This window comes from Rhyacophila brunnea, unplaced genomic scaffold, assembly GCF_057557595.1.
Source record: "Rhyacophila brunnea isolate RB1 unplaced genomic scaffold, BYU_Rbru_1.0 scaffold_7, whole genome shotgun sequence".
NCBI classification, from domain to species: domain Eukaryota; kingdom Metazoa; phylum Arthropoda; class Insecta; order Trichoptera; family Rhyacophilidae; genus Rhyacophila; species Rhyacophila brunnea.
The window spans coordinates 31,428,562-31,447,449 of record NW_028233339.1 but is presented as its reverse complement, the minus strand read 5'-3'; the positions used below and the strand labels follow the sequence as shown (position 1 = coordinate 31,447,449).

At 33.3% G+C, this 18,888-nt stretch overlaps 1 protein-coding gene across 2 annotated transcripts in view; it reads left to right on the top strand.

The window, feature by feature from the left end:
- The window catches only part of Tpst (tyrosylprotein sulfotransferase), a 588,562-nt gene that overhangs the window by 491,508 nt on the left and 78,166 nt on the right, over positions 1-18,888 (top strand). The window lies entirely within an intron of this gene.

The following is an 18,888-nucleotide window of genomic DNA, read 5'->3' as shown; positions in this document are numbered from 1 at the left end:
GACGTGCATGCTGAATATAGCGCGAAAATAGAATGATTAGATTAAAAGCTTTCGCTAGAAACTCCAAATGGTATTGGGCCAGATAAATTTATTTATGCAGTGATACCCATATACGTGCGGAATACAAGTTATACGACCGAGAGGAGTGGGATCAGTTTGGAGAGGTCTTCATGATGATGATACAGTATTTAATTCCCATAATTTAATTATAATCATGACCAGTTTTGTCCACATATTTGTACTTAGACAGTCAGTGTCAGCGTTTATTTACACATATAACAAGCGAACAATTGTGAAATTAATTAATATATTTTTAACAGTATTGTAATATTATAGAAAACAAATACCATCGCAACGTATAGTAGTATCATTGAACTACATACAAATATGCGTAGATGCGATTTCGGAATGAATTATGCAGAGCTTATTTGATTGTTATTAGAATGTTATTGCTATTGTGGTTTATAATATAATTGATGTTGATAAATATGTTTTTTTAAGTCTGTTCATTCTATAAATACAAAATATTGACTACACTGTCAATAAACCTTAATAATAGTTAGAAAGTTATCAAATGTCCAGTGTAAGTCCGGCCGTATTATTAATTGCAACCGAGTGGACAGGCAATGTCGTAGAGAGTGTAGAACAAGTTGCTACGCCGTAGACTCTCCACTGCCAATCTGTTTGCAGTGTGCCTAAGTAGTTGGAAAGTTAACCGACCGTGCCGTAGATGATTTTCCGTCCGTGATTGCCGCCTCACGTTATGGTTATGTTATGAGGGATGCCCACTGATATGTCATTCTTAAGCAAGGCTTGCGTAACCCTTACTTCTCCTTGATTAATGCACGGCCGGCTCTTATGTCTGAATGTTCACTGAATTTATATTTCGCCTCAACTGTAGCGACATTGTTTTTGACAAAATGTTTCCAGCGCTTTCACAATATTTATTTTCTTTTTTTAATTTTGCTCGCAATAAATAAGTTGTTTTTTATAACTAAATTGATTCAGAAAACTTTTATGACTGGACAATAATTATTGTCTGCAGACAGTATATATTACAGTTCACATATTGACGGAAAGAATGGGGCATTATAATATGTGAACTACGTACTACGGTTTTTGACATAGTCTCCTACTATGTTTTGGAAATTAAAAGTGGGGTTTTTATAAGTGAAGTAAAGTGGCCTTTCTTTGATATTTCATTTAAATCTTTCATTTTTTACATTATACCTATGTATGTATTTTTAGTGGTAATAGTGATAATAAAATAACATTATATTCGATTCGTCTCTTTTGTTACAATGTTTTTAATATTCTTCACAATTTGTATTTTAATGTTGGACGTCGTTTTCTAATTCATATCGATTTTTTTGTATATTTTAGGCAGAAATAATATGTTGAAAGGGAATCGGTTTATATAGGATATCTACATCTACGTCTACAGCTGAGTGCTTCAATATTTTTTTGGTTGCATACATTATATTATTATGTTAGCTATTTCTAAAAGAAAGTATATTTCTTGTTCGTTTAATATATAGGTCCGCGATGGCCGCGCGGTTACACGTCAGGTTTATAATGCTTTCGGTCCCGAGTTCAAATCTTTGGCAAATTATCATGTTGTTTTTGGACCTGATTGGTTGAGCAAGTGACTAAAATGCATTTCTCGTAAAAACGAATCATCTATTAATTCAATCACCACCCTGTGTAGACCTATATTATAATCTTAGTATCGAGCGTGGAAAATAATATTCATTGATGTACTGATAATTTTACATATAGTGGTGATAAATTGGTGATTGATTATCGACCAAGTATTAAATAAAATTGTCTAAAACCATCTTTTATATAATTATTTAGCCGATAATCAACATTCTTCAATTTAATTAACCATCTAAATAATAGGTACAGATTGATATATTAGTGTATATAGGTACATATTATATGTATGATAATTTTATTTTAAGATCGAAGGTGTGTCTATATAAATATTTGAATCTCAGGTTTGTTGTCACCATTTCTTTATGGATGCCGTATTATTTCTATGATGAATAAATAAAAAGAGCTTACTGATATAGCTCATTTAATTACCAGTAAACTCGAATTATTCAAAAAAATATATATATTTAAAACATTTCAATCGGAATCATTAAACGTTATTGATGACGGAGTATATTATAATAACACTTGTACACATATTATTCTGCTATATTATGGCGATTATTAATTTTAAGTGAGTAATTTTAATAGACTTGTGAATCCATCCGTACGTGTATTTATCCGCGTGTAAAATTGTCGATATTTAGGGTATATTTTATGGAAAGCTTCATATTAATCATTAATTATAACACTATATTATACAGTTTTAATTTACAGAATTCTAATAAATGTCTGAATCGATACAATCTGATACAAAAATATAATTTTATACTTACAAGTAATTGTATTAATATTCTTCTGACGAAACATGGGATATTATGTAAAGGAAAGAAGAGAAAATATAATAATTTTTATCTTTATACATGCACCGCTTTTCCACATATATTTTTACAATAAACATAATTATATATCATGAGCTTGAATGTCGGAACGGAGGAGGTATTGAACATTTCATTATACCAACTATTAAAAAATAGAATGAATCCGCGGTAATGAATGTGAATCGATTTGAGTATTTTATTATATTATATTACATGAAATGAACTGTCATTTAATGATGCAACTAGACGTTTTATTCTGGATGCTCGAGTACCTGAAACTTTGTGCGTTGATCCCTTTCAATCCATATTATAATATTTTTGTCTTTAGATTTGTACATATTCCAGGTTTTCTTATTTAGAAATACGTGCTAGGTATCTCAAGTTTTATCTTTTTTTTCGTTTCTTAATAGATTTCTATCCATGTATGCATGGCTTTTTTATTTTGCGAAGGCGTTTTCGAAACATAATGTAGAATATACTTTATACAAATCTTTATAGCATCTACTAAGATAAATGAAATCAGCTCTAGTATTTCAGTAAATTGTGCTATTACATTATTTACCTTCTACCCTCTTTTCGACATAGTATACTTTAACCATCTATGAAATTCTTAAGTATAGTTAAGTTCCAACAAAGGCTATGTTATGAAAATAGTATAAGAATGTTTTACAGGGATTTATTGTGTCCATTAATTACAAAAAAATGTATATTTGCACTAATTTTTATTGATTGTTATAGAATAGTTATCAGTGTTACCACACTTATCACAGTGAATTATTTTATTAGTCGCTCTAATCGACTAGCTTCTACGTAACATATACATAAGTACTACATAAATTTGAAGTATTACTGGCATATTTAAACTATATACCTATGTACAAGTAGAGGTTTCTATAATTAAATACGTATTTTGAAAACATGTCATGCATATACTCACTAGCAAAATTCCATTTTAGACAAAAATACGTGCGTTATAAAAACTATATAATGGAGTAATCCATGACATCGGTTAGTAATTAAGGAATTATTTGACACCTACCTTAATTTAATATAAAAAACCGATAGCCAACATTGTAAAGCAATAAGCATTTCATGTAAAAACTACTATTTAAAATTGTCGTAATTAAGTAGGATACCCGTAGCTTAATTAAAAAAGTACACTGGTGCGAATCCGGCGGTTACAGATTCATGTTCCGTCGGGTGTCGTATTTTTCTAAAACGGATTTTTTCTAATGGGTATATTATGTTGTTGTGATGTTGTCAAATCATGTATGTTGAATATATAGAATGTTACATTCTCAAATCTTATGTGTTATTCGTTGAATAAAAAAATAGTTTGTATAATCAATTATATTAGCAGAAAAAGATAAAAACAAGTCTGTCCTGGGATGAAGATTAACTGGTTAACTCACAGCCATACAGCCTTAAGAACCACAAACACTACTCGAAATTACTGACTCGTTTATTAGTTTTATGACAGGCAAACAAATCATGTTCCAAGCGCGATAATTAGGTGATTCATAAGATCTAACTTCACAACGACTGAAAAAGGCGGACTACTCAAACAGAGGTCAAATCACAAATATCCTAAACTCCTACCGCTTTGCGATGACCCCGAAGTGAGGCGGACAGAAGAAAGAAGGAAACCACCCACTGATTTACCCCTGACGAAATTCAATAACGGGAGGTCGAGATTTCCATCACACGCGAGCATATCGATGAAAAGGATAAGGCACGGTCCGGGCGCCATGTATGACAAAAATACCACAAGCAAAAAACACATTCTAGATATCCATGGTATACTGCCTAAAGCAAAAATCTTTACGAACCGTGTGGGTACTATATTTTCAACTTTTTGTTATCTGCATATTTGTATTAAATTTCGAAAACTTTTCGATAAAACGCTTATTAATAGCACATAGCAATTGTAAATTGAGGTGTAAGGAAGGGTTACAAATGTGGCATTGCATATAGAAATGCAGAGACTGCGCTGTATCGGCCATGTGCATAGAAACATGTAGGAGTAGCCAGGAAAGCGGGCCACGTGCGGGCATCCCTTGAAGGTACGAAAAGATCTGACTGCGCGACGGAAGATTTAAGAATGCTCGCCCAAAGAAACTGTAAAGCGTCAGTGCTGTATCATTCGGTCATCCGTAAATTGTACTTATTACATTTCGCCGTAGCACAGTTCACCGTAAGCTGTCTTACTGGAAGGAGATGGCCGTATAGGATTGAAATAAAAAAATATCGCATTATTCACGGAGCGTTGCGGACAAATAATTTAAAAAACTAATTTTGACTTAATACTTATGAGCACCTTTATATAAATACATTCAAGACGATTATATTTTTAATTCACTTACCTACCTATTTTCTTCTATATTTTTCCTGTATTCCGATAGTTTTTTTTTATGTATGGGTAATGTTTTGTTTAGACATGAATTTGATCTTAATATTATGCGTACGAAAAGTTTTTGTGAAGGTAAATACGTAATACCCGCCAAGGGTTGTAGTGCCATGAATGATAACTCATATGTAATATTTATTTGACATCGTTGAAGTACTCTTGAAAACGCTGGTGCACCTTGTAACCACAAAGAATATTTAATAATATTTCACCCTTTTCTTTTGCTCTGTGAATAATTTGCGGCTCGGTGAGACAGCTATCCTACCATCATCAGTTAGCTGTCGGCTCACATTGTCGTTGTTTGTTTGTTTTAAAGTCAAGTCGGGCAAACTAAATCCGCCTATCTCACACTTTCACTCGGCACTTAGACGGTGTTGGGCGGTTGGTGGGTTAGGATCTATTCTCCCTCTCCCTCCTTCGCAACTCCCGAACCGGTGTGCGTTTTCCTTCTTATAACTCGCCCGGAATAATTAATTTTAAATTGGATGACTTTGAACGATTATTTAATTTAATTTGTTCCATTATATTTGCTTTGGTGTTTTTCGCTACCATTGAACATAGCATTTAAACTTTATCGTAAAAGATTTATTTAATTATCTTAGATCTTACAACAATAAATCTCTCATTTAGAGTACTTGTACTTATACCGTGTAATCGGTCGCAATTAATTTATTATGTAATGAACTGTTTCTTTTATTCAACGAAAAAATAGTATATTAAATTATTTGCAAGTTAAAGTACGTTATAAAAACTAAATAGCGGAGGGATCCATGGGGCCTACCTTGATGTAATTAAGGCCATGCATTAGTTGAGGCACGGTCTAAAAAGATCGTTGCTAGGCGATGTGCGGATTGCGGGTCGCGGGTGAAAATGACGCCTGTCAAACGAAATATTATTTCTCATATAAATCCAACATACGTCCATTTTATGTTCTGTTTATTATTATATTAGTGACAATAATAATATATTCATTGACATGTTTTCTTTTTAAAGTAAATGGGTAAAGTTTTTAGTCATCTTTACATGATTTTAGAATTAATTGGCCCGTCGCCATCACGCAGCAAAGTGACGTGTGTCTGACTTCACGTTCTCTCAAAGAATGCGAAGCAAGTACAACATTTCGTCGCGCGTACAGTTGAAAGTTATTTGGCGTTTCACTGATGCGTCACCTTAACAAAAACTGATAGCCAACATTTTAACGCAATTTGATAAGCATTTCATATAAGAACTACTAGTTAAAGTCGTCTTAATTAAATAGGATGCCCATAACTTAATTGGGAAAGAACACTGGCGCGAATCCAGCAGTTATAGGTTCATGCCCCGTCGGGTTTTTCCAGTGGGTGGGGTATAAGATGTTTACAAATTATCTATGTTAAATTTATTATTTTACAATATAAGTATACTACATTAACAATAAAATCGCGGTCATCAACGTGCACTTACTTATCATCACTTCCACAAGGTCTTTATTAATTTCGATATTTGGATCAAAAGTCATCTGTTACGTTTGTATTTTAAGTAAAGTCCCGTTTACATGGTTCACTTTTGACAATCATCGCAGAGGAATCATCCGCAGTGACCCGCGTAAACGCACATTCGTCAACGAATCATCGAAAGTGATGATCTGGAATCAAAAGTGAATGAAGTTGAACTTGTTCTACTTTGGATCATTTTGATAATTTTTGATCACTGCGGATGATTCCGCGCATGCGCACTGTGCCCCTGAGTACTTTCATAATATTTACATAGGTACGTAAACTGTCATTTTGAATAATTGAAAACAAGCCGGTTAAATAGATGTTCCTGCAGTCCACATCATATTTGATATTACATACTGATTGTAATAAACAAAGTGTTGTTTTGTGGTTCTTGGTTGCTGTTTCTGTGATTGATGAGTTCGCTATTTCAATTGACGCCATTTTGGAATGAATCGAATATTTCACTTTCAGTGACACGTGTAAACAAAAAGTGAATACCTGAATCGAATTCCCTGCGGAGGATCATCCGCAATGACTTGTGTAAATGAGCCTTAAGAATCGTGCATCAACACACACTTCGATCCCTCCAAACCAATCCGTCTCGTACTCCACTCGGTTTTAATCGAGCATACTAAGAGGCACTAGGTTTGGATGTTAAGGATCAGCTGTTTATTACGCCTGAGAATGTCGCGGAGCAAATTGATATCCAAAATTGAGATCGACATGCATACAAGTGTGCGTTGACTGATATTACAGAGACTTTCGAATATAAGTGCCCTTGGTCTCCATTGGTTAGGAGTACGCGGAACTAAGAAAAGAATGATTCTAGTAAATATTAAGTATATATTCAAAAGCAATACGGAGATACAAAAACCAAGTGAAAAGATCTTCACGGTCGCAATAAGACGCCGCAATTTTTTTAAACCCAACAAATTTGAACTTTTTGTGACGATCAAGTTAGACGGCCTGAGTTCAACAACTGATTTTGACAACAACAACAACTTGAGCATTTCTTGCCCCTCGGAGCACATTCTTGGATATTCCCAAAGCATGTAGTTTGCATTCTGCAGTTTTCCGCCACATGGGTGTAGCATTTTCTCTTTCTCTCACTTATGCGACAGGCTGTGAGAGATGCAATACAAAGTAAGTGTTATGGAAAGATCATGTGGGCTTCCTCGTGGCTAATTTGAAACGATTTCCTTGTAAGCTGGTTAAGGAAATAATAGGTATGGTTACTGCTTTCCTTTGAAAATCTCAATAAAATCTTATTTTATTATATAGTCTAAGGTTTTTATATTTTTACAACCCATTTCGTATTAGCTTAAAGGTTTTGGTGCGATGTACCAAAATCCCATCAACCGTTCGATCGCAAACGACTCGTTGGACATGCCTGGTTAAACATGGACCTTAAAGAGTTATATTGTATGCCAACTGAAAATATTTGAAAAGTGGTTGCATCAAAGAATTCGGCGTACGAGTATCTAATGGATAGACATCTTCACCAATAGAGTAGTTCTGGGTAAAACTGATACAATTTATAATTATGATGTAGTAAAACATCGCTAGGTATGACGAGCGCATTGTGATAAGACCAAAAAATAATCAACTAATATTTTTACTAATTGAAGAGCCCAATATGTTGGGCGTATGGCTAAGAACAACTATTCCTCTTCTCTTTTAATCTTTTATACATAGTGTACGACATTTGACACATAAAAATGTAAATAAATATTTTATATTCCCCATTTCAAACTAGCTTAACTTTTGTAGATAACGTTCTGGTAAAAGCATAATACTTATTATTCCATAGAAATTATTAGGTACACTGTCTCGACCAAGTTATGAACGGTAAACTCATGGTGTCAGCGGTGTAGATGGCTAAATGGGGGAGGGCGAGACATGAAGATGATTAGTGGCTGCCCTGGCCAATCTGTCGAGCCTCACATTCGTCTTAAATGCTCCCCACAGGGTGAAATATACCCCGATGTTATCGCGGAGATAACATTTACATAAATCATACCGCCATTAACGGACATATTTGAATTTACGCAAAGGATTTCGGCTTTGTGTGATATTACATAATGTATTTACTGAGGTTTTCAATCTCGCTCGATTTCTTGGTACTTTTCGGTAATTGAAAATGCTTTACTCCTAGGAATTCCACATTTGTGTTTTTTTGCGTTAAAAATGTTGTTCACGAACCCTACCGTAATATAATCAAAAAAAAAGATCATGAGTCATTAATTTAAAATATACAAACCATTAACAGTAAAAAAACATAATTCATTTATCAAATCATTGTAAATAGAGTGTCAATAACAAAGTGAAATTGTCTTGTAAGGATTTTTTATTATTAACATAAATTCATTACAGTGACTCAAAATATTATGAATGAAAATAAACAAAACCTTGTTACATTCCTTTTATCCCGGGATTGAAAAAATACTAATCCCGTCCGATAATACTAGTCCGTAGCAGACTTGAAGATCTTTTAACATCGTGATACGTGACTACGTTTGAATAAAATTCCTTATGTCGAAAGAGTGCTAATAGTTTATCTAATAAATATTTTTATATCGTTACATTTTATCTTATATTCATTTTCAAAATTCGTATATTAATTACACCGATCTACAAGCATTTAATAGCTCCATATATTTGCTGTTATCAATTTTTCAATTGTTAATTGAACTGGCGTTTGCTTACGTGTTTACTTGTATTATATGCCATGTAACTTTATCCTAATTCATTCATTGCATACATTTTTAGTCCAAACATCTGTCTACATAAATATCTGAAATATCGTAAGAAAATTTAGTCTTAAGACCAGGTAATTTAACCAATTAATAAACATAATTGTGGGAAACCTCAGAAAACAAACATATTAGAAAACTTACATATAAGGGTAAGTCTCACTTTCATCTTTCACTGGCTAGATGTGTGCTTCCGATCTTGAACTATCGAATCGCCTATGACTCGTGCGAATCACATCTAATATAATATATGCCATCCTACTTGTACCAAACCATGAAAAATCAGTAATGCTGCATAATGTTTGAAAAAAATATGTTATATTAAAACTTACAAACTTTGTATATCAATTAATTATAAATCAGTGGAAAACTTTTTGAACTGATTTTTCCTACTTGTCCATATTTTTAGAAAGTAACTTGTTTTGTGCTTAATAAAGCTGTATAGTATACGGCTCACTTCACGTAGGTCTCAATATAGACTTCAAGAGTTGTATAAAAGCTTTGAGTTGTATTTTATTTATTCATTTATCATAATAAAACTTTAAAATTTCTCTTTGAAATTATTTGAATATTTCATAGTCAATCAACTTTTTACTTTGACTAGTTACTTTTATAAAACATAACCGATCGTTTCGTTTCTGCGATATCCAGCAGTACAGCATAAGTTTGAAAGAAACTTTTAAAAGATATTTCTTATTTTATTTCCGGTTTTATTTCAAGGCGTTTAGAAAAAAAACTTTCTTGAAACTTGAGCTTTTTCACGTTACTTTTATGAAAAATCTAAACAGTAAGTTCCTTCCGCTGTCTTTGAATAAATTTGTAAAGTTTTAAGTGGAAATCCCGTATTGTTTTACTCACTAACATCTTGTTCTTAGCAAATAAACATTACATCGTCCGTATTTTATTGATGCTAAACATAAATGTCCAATTCTAAGAAGACCATATGGACCTCAGAGTGGAGGTACCTATACATAACAGAAATTTTGTTTATACGATAAATTGATGTTTGCCACTAAAAAAATATGTGTATTTTCCAGACCCGAGATTCGAATCTGCGACCCACTACATTGTAATCCGACGCGTAAGCCGCACAGCCATCGTGGGCATTTTAATTTAAATGCAATATATCTAATTAGATAGTTCGGTGCTTATAATTAACTAAAAGAATTCATCGAATCTTAGGGAAACACTTAACACGCAAGATCGTGTCTCTCTAATTGGAGGACGTCAAAATTAAAATGTATCCCAATCATATTATAAGTTCATACTAGGCTGGCTTTGAGTTCCATATTACGAATATTGACATATCGGTCAGTCTACTATCATCGAAAATTAATCAAAATCCCATTAACTATGTAGTGTTGCAAGGCATCCTTAGCAAGCGGGCTACGCAGGGGATTCTCGATTTTTTTTTCTAATTTAGCCTATCGTTGGAAAAATTATAATTATTTACTAATTATTTTATTTATTACACGAAAAAAGTAGCAGTTTACTTAATTTTCTATTTTTAGTTATCAGCAGCAATTTACCAAAAATAAATAATAATCCTTAAGTAGGTACATCCATATTGTTATATAGTTATATCTACAAAATTGAAATTATATTCATTTCCTTTCTTTCCACTACTTTGTTATTTAATATTATATTATATAATATTATATTTCAGTCTAAAATACATATAACTAAAACGTGAAATCGCAATCTGTTATCCGATGGTTTAGTCACTGTAGTGACCTAGTCATAGAAGATGACAACCAAATTACGAAATGACCTCCAAGACACTCATGGACCCGGAATATAAATTGCTCAAATTCCGCTTCTGGTTTACTCAGGCGGCTACAACATTTTGCAAAAACGTTATGTTATCCAGCGGGCGGGCGTGTGTGCGTAAAATATAGGCATAATTTAATATATCTTGGTCATTCCTCAACGTCGCATCACTCGCCCGGCTAAGCCTTAATCTCCCGAGGAGGCCCTTCGGACGGGGGATTTCGGTTCGCCGCTAGACCGTTAGTGGTCGGCTACAATTATTTATCTCAGTGCACCCCTGCATTGTATTGTGGCGCGGATTATCTTGTACGCGCCATTATATTAAATAACTTGGCTCGAATTGGACTAATCTTTAGTTAATCGATGTAGTTTAGGAAACTATGCAGATAAATCGTGGCGATTTGATAATGGTACAAATTCACTTGGACTCTAATGATACCTACCACTATAATAGCACTCAATTAAAATCTTTGCTTTATTATAAATATATCGTCTCTGTTCTGGCAGAACACACTAACTGGAGAATATTAGTTTTGAGTAATTTGACTTTGAAGTTGTTAAACTGTTTAAAATGGTCTATCATATGAGTTTATTAAGTAATCGTAAAAAGGAATAAAGACTGTTTATTTATTAAAAAGGTTTCCAGAGGGTAAAGTTTGAAATAATGAACATTTTGGTATAACTAACTCAATATGTCATTTTTTCGAATTAGTGTCTTCTGCCAGAACAGTGACGATATGCAATTAGGTAATAAGATGTTTCAAATAATAATATATACCTACATACTATAACCTGTTTAAAGACGTTACGTTCAACTAATTAAAATGACATTAAGTAGGTATATACAATTTTTTAGCCAAAGATAACTATCACGATCGATTATCTTTAAAATTAATGTATAGATATGGTTATTTTCTAATTAATAGTTTAACTCTGCTATTATTTTTATGCAATAACTACGTGACAATGGCGAAGGGTGGAGGTAGGCTGTTAAGATACGACATAAATGTTCATACTAAACTTTGTCAGTCATAAGTATTTGTTTTCATTTAACTAATGCGTCAATGGCATTGGGCTACTTTACGAGCTGCTTGTTGGCGAATTTACAATCTGCCTGTAAAGTCGCCCAGTGTCATCATCGACAAGCTAACTAGCAGATTGTAAACAATCTACCGAGAAAAGTTGAAAGCCGGTCAACTTTACACGCTACACGCCGGCGTGTGGGCATACTGCGTCTGCGCAGTAGAGCCCTCCCGGTAAAAAACGAACTACGTTCTCTCAAAATAGTCGCTAGCTTGCTGGCTTCTAAGCGAATGGAAAGTTTTGTGTGTCATCATCACAATCACAGTAGCTGAATCGCCCGCTTTTTAATTCGCCAACAAACAGCTCGTAAAATAGCTCAATGTAATTGACGCTTAAGACTACAATGCATAGAATACTATAGATAGTGTTTTTTAGTTTTTAAAATTAAATTAAACCGTGCCTAATCCAAGACATAGTTGATAATAATCAAAAAATAATCGTTTATCTACAAAATATCTAAAATTATTAAAAAAAAACTAACCGATACCTTCTGTGTTATAATCTTAATTTCAAAATCGAATATAATGAATATATATATGAATAATCATAGAAATCAAATAACTATGACTGAAAAAGAGTGCGCTATTTTTGTCGTATCGCCCATAGCATACATAAATTATTAGACAGGCCGTAATCCACTTTTAAAAGCTAACCAGCACCTTCTAAAAATTGTATTTTTAGTTCAATGAGAACAAATAACTCTGACTGATAAAGTTTAGTGTAACAATTTATTTACTTAACAGCTTACCTAAACAAGTCTCTAAGTTTATGAATTTTAATTTAACTAGGAATGGCAATAAGGCGACTTTGTTAATAATAATAAAAACGCTTACGGTAAGGCCATCGAGTCCGAAGTCATGGTATAAATGAAGTGCTGCACTCGTTGCAACGTAGCATTCATTGCCTTTCCTACTCGAATATATAGTATGACAACATCTTTTTGGCTACGTGTTAAAACTATGAACTAACATGCTCCGCCCATTTTTACCCGGAATCCATTATAAACTAAGAAGCTCCTCCCATTTAGTAGACAGCAGCGCCTAGAAGCGTAGCCAAGAAGATGTTGTCGCACTATACCTCCGCGCGGTTGAATCTAAAAACCTGAACAACTGCACTCAAGATCGATCACTAGCGATAATTGCGGTCAGAACCAACGAAGAGGTGAAAAATGGTCCTACAAAAGGGGCATTAGGCCTATGACCAATAACCCTACTTAAAATATATGCCTACTTATTAATTACTATTCACTCCTGCGTATTTTTAGCAAACTATTATGTCGTAGACAGCGTAGACCCATGTTTGTTCAATACGTATTCCTTTTTTGTCCTTACGTATAATGCTCAGCATACACCTACCCAAACAACGCTGTGGTATTTTGCATGCATAAAGTACCTACAGACTCGTTAATCATTTTTCCTATGGCCACAATAATAAGTCACTTAGACATTAATCAAGTGGAAATATTTTCAAAAATAGAAAATGTATCTTAACAGACTCCTCTATATCGTGATAAGAAAAAAACATTAAACCATTGATTTTTTTTCAAATTTATTATGCTATTTTATAATTTACAATGTTAACATGCTTAAAAAATATTGAAATATGTGTATAATATATCAAATATTTAAGAAAATACATTCTTCGCTGTCTAAACTTTTTCCAGCATCATTTTTTACATGAAATTATAAAAACATTCTCATTAAGTCGACCCAGCATGTTATATATATTATACTTTATCATGTAAACTTTTGGAAGCTGAAGTTTCACACGCAAAGTTTCGTCTAATTTATCCCATCGCACTGCAACCCCACGCCCCACAGCGATACGCCAGAGGAACTTTAAAAGCCCGCCGAAACTTTTATATCCGTTTTAAAGGATGGCAATATCAATTCAACAAGTGATATTTGAAAACATCCCGCTTTGCCGGTTCCCGGATCGATCCGTCTCGGGATTTTAGCTGCCGGTAAAACCGGAAATGCACGCGAGACGGCTCATCTTGTAACGGAAACGCGGGGCGAGGTTAATTACTCCCCGGTCGGGTAATAGCGCGCCAAAAGCTGCAATTCCCATATATTATCTTAAGAGGATTATATTTGAAGATAACTAAACGTTTTACTTTTATTTTAAAAAGAGATGATTTATTTTTATAATGCATTTTCTATTTATTATGAAATAATTGCTTATCACGTGACAATAAAAATATTTTATCATCTGAAGGAATATCTTCTAAATGATCGAAATATACCGATGAAAACCAATATTGTTTCTTTTTTTTCTGTTAGAATATAGATAGAAGAATATAATAATTATAGAAATAGATATAATATTTTATTTATAAATTAAATGGATTAAGTACCGCAAAGTAAATACTGATTTTTTTCAAATGCCTATTGTCCAACTGTCTCCAAACCCATGAAATTGAAAACAGTTATATACATATAATATTATTATACTCGTAACATAAACTGCTGTCAAAGTCAGTTGAACCAATGAATATCCATTAAAAATGAATTTTCAAGATATTATTAGTACTTTTCACACCTATTGACTGAGTACATACTTAGAAAGTAAATACAATTAAATATCGTTTATTCGTAATTTTGAAACCATTAAAATAAACTTATTGTTTAAAAAATAACACAATTAACGAAAAAAAATATGTATCTCTTAAATCACTGCTATAGATATTATATAATCGACATTTATATTTTATACAAAACGTGTTTTACTTTTTACTTGATTTATTTAGAAATGCACATAATTATATTATGATACGAGTAATATAATTAAGTAGCTTTTTTGGAAGCAAATTATAAATAGGTAGACACCTAGGTATTTAATAATTTATATTTTCCATTGGCTCATCAATCCGTTTTTGACGATTAACCGCTCGGCCATCGTGTGCGTATATACCTAAAACTTACATAAAATATTTTTAAAAAATCAAACAAATACACCGTTATACTCGGGTACATTTGAATCCAACTCTACTACACTGCATATTAATTAGGTACATCTTTGCTCTGACGTATAGTTTCTCGCATTCAACGCGTTAGTTAGAATATGTATTCTGTGCTATCTTCCACGCTTATTCGCCGAAAGAGCAGACGATATCACTGGAAGAGAAAAGTTTTCCGAAAGTCACTTTGGGAGTTACCCTCTGTTTTCATCGCTACTCACAAAACAGATTCTGTAGAATGTGTTGCCAGTAGCCCGCAGAACGATCCGACCGCATTGAAACTTTTAATAATGCACGATTTGCATTATTTGCTAAAAACTTCCTGTTTTGCAAAAGTTCCCCTCTGCGTGCATGTTTGCCCCCTTTATCATTTTTTAGCGGATTTCCTTTTAGTCAAATACACTTTCCGAAGTAGCATCAATAATATTTTCACGTTCTTAAAATTCTTTAAGGCTTTTGAATGAGAATTTTCGTTTCCACAATATTTTATCATATATTTCTTTCAATCTGTTTTCCGTAAATCTTAGCTTTATTAATGCTTGTATAGATGCAGGTAGGTGCGTACATAATCACGTTGGACCATTTTATTCATGCTAATGTTAATAAACATACACATGATTTTATAGTTTCTTTATAACCGTGTTTAAAAATTTATACGAATTACGCCGTGTTATTAGTATGTGATTGGACCACAGATTGATTGAACCAGTAAAAAGTAATAACCAAGTAGCCTGCGTGACGTGACTTCCTAACCAAGTCTTGTACGGCAGTATTGTTCTTTTTTTCTGACGCATCCGCAGTTGTCCGCATATTTTATTATATCAAGAATATGTGATGTACGTAATTGTATAATACTTACATGTAATAAAAGTGATTTAAAAAGTGAACGATTTCTTACGATTTCTTTGAACTATTCTGCTGACGTAATAATGGTATACGTCAATGATAATAAGGTGTCAGCCCTCGTAGCGTGCATAAGGTACCTGCTTCTCATCCGGGGGCTCTGGGTTCGATTTCCGGTGAGGTTACAATAATTGTATGTGATTTTCTCATAGCCTGTAATTGTTTCACTTCTACTGCTGTAATAATGTTTCACTGTACTGCTGCACTACTAAGAACGATATAATAAAAAATATTTACATACATAATTATTATATATATAAACGGGGGTGTAGACACTGTTAATATAATCTTTATTTTTAATAATATACCAGTGTCATATATCGAATTAAAGTTCATTATCTATTTTGAATAAGTATAGAAGTCTGTTTTATCAAATAATCCCCAAAAAACATCCACATGGTTTCACCAGAGTTGAACTAAGAAGAAGAGATAGGTGCCTAAATTTGACTTCGCATTTTCACCATATAGGTATGACAGATAAATTATACTAGTATGTAATGATTAATTGCAGTATATTGCTGAGCATATCATGTTGTATTATAATTTCTATAGTTTATCAAATATAAAAATTACTATTGTAACTGTTACACTTACCTCAAAATATATCAGTTAGAGGCAAGCATAGACGATGACACAGAGGCAGGTGTAAACGGCATGTACGCTTCCCAATAAATGATCGCCGTGGGAAAATTATGTTTTCGTTTAGTTTCGAAAAATATTGCATGAACTAATTAATGCAAATGTTTGAATTATTTTTTGAAATATGTTTAAATTCCCTTCGAAAATTTGTAGCTTTCTATTTATTAAAATAATTCAAACAACAAAGCAAAAATATTTCAGAAGTTTGTTTTATTTTCTTAAATACATGGTGGCTGATACGTGGCTAAGTACGTCATGCATTTTAAGGTCGATGTTTACCCCTTCTGTGTGGTGAAGTGTAACCGACATATCCATTTAAATCATACAATTAATAACTACATACATAAAAGAGTTTGATTATTTTTTTTAATTATAAATAAATTATAATAAACGATATATTTATAATCATTATAAAATACATAAAATTACTTCAACTAATAATCCTAAACTTAAAATCAACTATTGGGGAAAAAAACTCTTACACTTCCCCGGTTTACTCTATATAAGTATATAATATGCTACAACTAGATAACTTGATTTTCACTGTTTTTGAGATAGCTAAAGAATATGATTATACATTTCCTTCTCTACAAAATGATAAAACTAGGTAAGTCAGAAGTTAATGGGAACTGTATTAGTTTTGTGTTTGAAAATATTAGATAACTTTAAAACCATAAATGCAATAAATAAATAAAAGAATATAATATCTACAATATTTTTTCATACAATTGAACATTATTTAATTGTTTCCAATTAAATTAGACAAGCACAATTTTCTATTTGTATTTAAAATAATAATTGTAGCATAGATTTATATTAATCCAATAATGTTTAAATTTCATTTTCCCAACAATGACCAAATCAGAGTTATCTAGTTGTAGTATTGAGGTGACGATATATATTAGTAAAGTTTATATTATGCGATTACATCTATTTTTACTATATCTGGCTAAATAATGAAATCTTTTTAAAATGCGTACTTTTCATATGTTGAGGTTTCATACAAGTATAAGTAAATATTGTGTGAAGACTGCGTGCTTTTACCATGTTCTGTATACCTTTCAGGTATAATGTAACCCCCCAAAGAATACAAGCTTTGGCCATGCCGCTAACATCATGTATGATTACGTCTCATCTCTCCCCGTTGTCTCATAATATTAGACATATAATAATGTCCATTGGGATGTGTGTTCAGCAACGGCATTTGGCTTGGATTACGACCATTAGCGGGCAAATCACGTTCGTGTTACTTCTAACACACGCCCTTCATATTTGCGATGAAATCCCTTCGAAACTTATTATTTTACCATACATGGTCTGCTTCCATTCTCTAACCAAAGTTACTTACGCATATCTATTATTTAAATCTGTCAGTAAGAATTGTATACGATTTCAAGCCTTAGCCTTCGATCGGCTAGATACGTGGAGAGATGTAACCCGGATTCGAACTATTACGCCAAAAGTGTACTAAATTTATATTTGGCTAGTTATTAATACAAATATACAAAATAAGGACAGATTAACTACCCACACAATCATTTATTTTAGCATTTAAGTAACAAGTATCTAACTATAGTGATACCTCCACGTTTCTACGGGCATGGAGGACCCCTTAATAGTAAATCACGAGCGAAGATATGGATGCCACATTCATGTTTCTCATATCCCGCCAAAATCCTTCCATCGCCGTTTTATGCATAAAATGCTCTTTAGTAATCAACTATAAATGTTGCTTCTTTTGGGCTCAATTCTTAGAAATCTCTGTAACTTTCAGTCTGCCTGCCAAAAAGGTAGCTTGGACGACCCTTACGGTAAAACCCAGGCAAAAGCCAAACATTCGCCGCATGCAAGAATGATAGAGAGGGGTGGTCGTTCAGGGGTAGATTGAAAGAGACAGCGATAAAGCTCAAAAGAAGGAGAGCTAGCCGCAACACTGCAGGTAGAAAGTTAGTTAGCGTAAGACTCCCAAACGCGACAGGCTGTGTGCCCTGTGGAAGCTTAATTTTTAATTGACAGCCTAGGCGCCCGTTTTTAATAAATTTAGGGCTGTTAAAAATTTATAAAGTGTGAGATTGTTAATGTGTAGTAATATTGTGTCGTGTATGTAATGTGTGTTGTGTAATTTTTTTCGTGAACCTAACTAATTAGGTAATAAAACTTTCGGCAACGATTGGTGCTACGAACAACGTGCGTTCATCATTTTTCCATCCCGTCAATCCTGCATTTACCCCCAACTGTCAAGACCTACCGTGCACTGAACGTGCTCTACCGGACTAAAAACCAGCTACTATTGACCGCCTTGAACTATTCTGAGCTAGTCGAAGGGTGGAAGCTGGTCGTGTGTCTCCCGCGTTCTGCCGACGGCACGCTACGAGGGCCTCATTGACGCCCGGTTGACCGGCGAGTCGAGCTCTGAGGT